Below are 5,000 nucleotides of genomic sequence, written 5' to 3'. Positions count from 1 at the left end.
CCTCCCCGTGCCGGGAGTGGGTAATTTGCGCGCCTGCTGCCTTCCTTGGATGTGGTAGCCGTTTCTCAGGCTCCCTCTCCGGAATCGAACCCTGATTCCCCGTTACCCGTTACAACCATGGTAGGCGCAGAACCTACCATCGACAGTTGATAAGGCAGACATTTGAAAGATGCGTCGCCGGTACGAGGACCGTGCGATCAGCCCAAAGTTATTCAGAGTCACCAAGGCAAACGGACCAGACAAGCCAATCCGATTGGTTTTGATCTAATAAAAGCGTCCCTTCCATCTCTGGTCGGGACTCTGTTTGCATGTATTAGCTCTAGAATTACCACAGTTATCCAAGTAACGTGGGTACGATCTAAGGAACCATAACTGATTTAATGAGCCATTCGCGGTTTCACCTTAATGCGGCTTGTACTGAGACATGCATGGCTTAATCTTTGAGACAAGCATATGACTACTGGCAGGATCAACCAGGGAGCTGCGTCAACTAGAGCTGAGCAGCCGGCCGCCCGGGAGTGTGTCCCGGGGGCCCGCGCGAACACGCAAGCGTCCGCTCAATTATTCTGCAAACAGGAGGAGGCCGAGCTCCCCTGCACGATACACCTCGAAACCCTCTCAGGTCCCGGCGGCGCGCAGCGCCGTCCTAGGTACTTGGTCGGTTTCGAGAGAGGCGCAATCGCCCGGAGTTAGGCGAGTAGACGGTTTTAGTGAGAACACCCTTGCTCCCAACTGAGCTTGCCGCTGCCGACAGAGGCCCGGGAGCGTGCTGTCGTGGCATTGCCGGCGGGAGACAACACGCGCCACCTATGGTGACCGGCAGCTCCAACGCCAGCGCCACACAAGGGCAAAGCCCCACTTGGGTGCAGAAGCGAACTCTCCCAGCACAGCGCACGCGCCAACACGTCCGCACAACTGCGATACAAACCACCTGCGAGAACCGCTGGGGCGACCGAGCAGCAGACGGCGTCGCGGCGCCGAGTGCCAGGCGGCGGCGCATCCTCAACGCACACAGTCCTCAATCAGACCAGCACACTGCAGATGTCCACCGCGCTTCGCACCGGGCTCGGCTGAACCAACTTTGGCCGCCAGGCGCCGCGTGCAGGGTGCGCCGCAGCGTAGCTGCGCCGCCTGCCGGGCCCGTCGGCTGGCGCTCCTGCCACTCGGCGCCCCCCACCAGCCGCCTGTTGCGCGTGCGCCCACGCAGCGCGCGGCCAACACGCCGGGCGGCCCCCCTTCACCGGCCGGGAACAGTCCCACCAAGCCACCGCCGCGTATCGCTTCATACCCACATGGGCCTAGTCACGTGTGTGGATGTGGCGGGTACCGCTGAAACAACCGGTTAATAGCTGTACCGATCGTCGCCATCACAGATTCACCTCCAGCGTGAACAACCGCTCAACAACGGATTTCCAGTTCATTTGCGTATCTTGGGCAGTAAACGTAGATGTCCACCTACATTTGCGAATTCAACAATTCTTGCATGCCAGGATGTCATGTGTCACGACACGCTACATCAGACCACATACACACTGCGACATGTGCAGAAGAGAACACGTGGAAGGTGGCCCGCGCACGTATGCGATGTCCCTTCCGCGATCCACTGTCAACCGGCATCTGCGGCATGTCCCAGATATGGAACGCGGTCCACCAGGGTAGCACTTTGTGTGAGGCAATACGACAAAGTCGGAATACACGCGTCACTACATCAGACGGCTCACGCTGACCTGACCTGACCTGACTCACCGCACCACCACCCCCAGCGACCCAGGGTGACATACAATGCGTTCGTACGTTCCTCCCACACGCCTCTACGGCGTACCACAGTGCAACCTAGCTGTTATTGGGAGACGAGACAAGTAGCATCGAGCACATCATATGGAAATTGAGATTCGACACCGTTGGGCACAGCCAGCGTACGGTCACACGTATCACACTACTTCACTCTGTACGTAACGACCGATGATCGGTACAGCGTGTGGGTTACGCGTACGACATCAGCGGACAATGGACACAGACCATACCACGACGTACACTGAGGGCGTCGACATCTGAATGCAACTGAACAGCTGCGAGGCTCATTTAACACTCAAACGCCAGACCGACCAGCTTGAGAGGACAGAGACACAAAGAGGGGGACAGAGGGAGGGGGGGGGGGCGATATAGTCCTATTGCAGTACAATTGACAGTGGATAGCGGGAATATGTGGAAAGTAAGCAACACTCGCAAGACATCTACATGAGGATAACAACGACACCAGAGATTCCGAGCAGTGAACTATGTTAGGCAAAGGGACAACGTGGGTTAGGTTAAGGGACAACGTGGGTTAGGTTAAGGGACAACGTGGGTTAGGTTAAGGGACAACGTGGGTTAGGTTAAGGGACAACGTGGGTTAGGTTAAGGGACAACGTGGGTTAGGTTAAGGGACAACGTGGGTTAGGTTAAGGGACAACGTGGGTTAGGTTAAGGGACAACGTGGGTTAGGTTAAGGGACAACGTGGGTTAGGTTAAGGGACAACGTGGGTTAGGTTAAGGGACAACGTGGGTTAGGTTAAGGGACAACGTGGGTTAGGTTAAGGGACAACGTGGGTTAGGTTAAGGGACAACGTGGGTTAGGTTAAGGGACAACGTGGGTTAGGTTAAGGGACAACGTGGGTTAGGTTAAGGGACAACGTGGGTTAGGTTAAGGGACAACGTGGGTTAGGTTAAGGGACAACGTGGGTTAGGTTAAGGGACAACGTGGGTTAGGTTAAGGGACAACGTGGGTTAGGTTAAGGGACAACGTGGGTTAGGTTAAGGGACAACGTGGGTTAGGTTAAGGGACAACGTGGGTTAGGTTAAGGGACAACGTGGGTTAGGTTAAGGGACAACGTGGGTTAGGTTAAGGGACAACGTGGGTTAGGTTAAGGGACAACGTGGGTTAGGTTAAGGGACAACGTGGGTTAGGTTAAGGGACAACGTGGGTTAGGTTAAGGGACAACGTGGGTTAGGTTAAGGGACAACGTGGGTTAGGTTAAGGGACAACGTGGGTTAGGTTAAGGGACAACGTGGGTTAGGTTAAGGGACAACGTGGGTTAGGTTAAGGGACAACGTGGGTTAGGTTAAGGGACAACGTGGGTTAGGTTAAGGGACAACGTGGGTTAGGTTAAGGGACAACGTGGGTTAGGTTAAGGGACAACGTGGGTTAGGTTAAGGGACAACGTGGGTTAGGTTAAGGGACAACGTGGGTTAGGTTAAGGGACAACGTGGGTTAGGTTAAGGGACAACGTGGGTTAGGTTAAGGGACAACGTGGGTTAGGTTAAGGGACAACGTGGGTTAGGTTAAGGGACAACGTGGGTTAGGTTAAGGGACAACGTGGGTTAGGTTAAGGGACAACTTGAGTTAGGTTAAGGGACAACTTGAGTTAGGTTAAGGGACAACTTGAGTTAGGTTAAGGGACAACTTGAGTTAGGTTAAGGGACAACTTGAGTTAGGTTAAGGGACAACTTGAGTTAGGTTAAGGGACAACTTGAGTTAGGTTAAGGGACAACTTGAGTTAGGTTAAGGGACAACTTGAGTTAGGTTAAGGGACAACTTGAGTTAGGTTAAGGGACAACTTGAGTTAGGTTAAGGGACAACTTGAGTTAGGTTAAGGGACAACTTGAGTTAGGTTAAGGGACAACTTGAGTTAGGTTAAGGGACAACTTGAGTTAGGTTAAGGGACAACTTGAGTTAGGTTAAGGGACAACTTGAGTTAGGTTAAGGGACAACTTGAGTTAGGTTAAGGGACAACTTGAGTTAGGTTAAGGGACAACTTGAGTTAGGTTAAGGGACAACTTGAGTTAGGTTAAGGGACAACTTGAGTTAGGTTAAGGGACAACTTGAGTTAGGTTAAGGGACAACTTGAGTTAGGTTAAGGGACAACTTGAGTTAGGTTAAGGGACAACTTGAGTTAGGTTAAGGGACAACTTGAGTTAGGTTAAGGGACAACTTGAGTTAGGTTAAGGGACAACTTGAGTTAGGTTAAGGGACAACTTGAGTTAGGTTAAGGGATAATGTGGTACAACCACAGTTAGGTTAAGGGATAATGTGGTACAACCACAGTTAGGTTAAGGGATAATGTGGTACAACCACAGTTAGGTTAAGGGATAATGTGGTACAACCACAGTTAGGTTAAGGGATAATGTGGTACAACCACAGTTAGGTTAAGGGATAATGTGGTACAACCACAGTTAGGTTAAGGGATAATGTGGTACAACCACAGTTAGGTTAAGGGATAATGTGGTACAACCACAGTTAGGTTAAGGGATAATGTGGTACAACCACAGTTAGGTTAAGGGATAATGTGGTACAACCACAGTTAGGTTAAGGGATAATGTGGTACAACCACAGTTAGGTTAAGGGATAATGTGGTACAACCACAGTTAGGTTAAGGGATAATGTGGTACAACCACAGTTAGGTTAAGGGATAATGTGGTACAACCACAGTTAGGTTAAGGGATAATGTGGTACAACCACAGTTAGGTTAAGGGATAATGTGGTACAACCACAGTTAGGTTAAGGGATAATGTGGTACAACCACAGTTAGGTTAAGGGATAATGTGGTACAACCACAGTTAGGTTAAGCGATAATGTGGTACAACCACAGTTAGGTTAAGCGATAATGTGGTACAACCACAGTTAGGTTAAGCGATAATGTGGTACAACCACAGTTAGGTTAAGCGATAATGTGGTACAACCACAGTTAGGTTAAGCGATAATGTGGTACAACCACAGTTAGGTTAAGCGATAATGTGGTACAACCACAGTTAGGTTAAGCGATAATGTGGTACAACCACAGTTAGGTTAAGCGATAATGTGGTACAACCACAGTTAGGTTAAGCGATAATGTGGTACAACCACAGTTAGGTTAAGCGATAATGTGGTACAGCCACAGTTAGGTTAAGCGATAATGTGGTACAGCCACAGTTAGGTTAAGCGATAAAGTTGGTTAAATTTGGTATTGTGTGGGAAGGGTGCA

The 5,000-nt window shown here is 50.6% G+C and overlaps 1 non-coding gene across 1 annotated transcript in view; it reads right to left on the bottom strand.

Annotated features, from left to right (window-relative positions):
* LOC126327692 (small subunit ribosomal RNA) overlaps positions 1–480 on the bottom strand; it is a 1,893-nt gene extending 1,413 nt beyond the window's left edge. The window contains exon 1 of the ribosomal RNA XR_007561383.1: positions 1–480. This exon is cut by the window's left edge and continues 1,413 nt beyond it. This is a non-coding gene — a ribosomal RNA (small subunit ribosomal RNA).
* Positions 481–5,000: the final 4,520 nt, after the last annotated feature.

This window comes from Schistocerca gregaria, unplaced genomic scaffold, assembly GCF_023897955.1.
Source record: "Schistocerca gregaria isolate iqSchGreg1 unplaced genomic scaffold, iqSchGreg1.2 ptg001057l, whole genome shotgun sequence".
In the NCBI taxonomy this organism is placed as follows: domain Eukaryota; kingdom Metazoa; phylum Arthropoda; class Insecta; order Orthoptera; family Acrididae; genus Schistocerca; species Schistocerca gregaria.
This window is presented reverse-complemented; position numbering and strand designations above follow the sequence as displayed.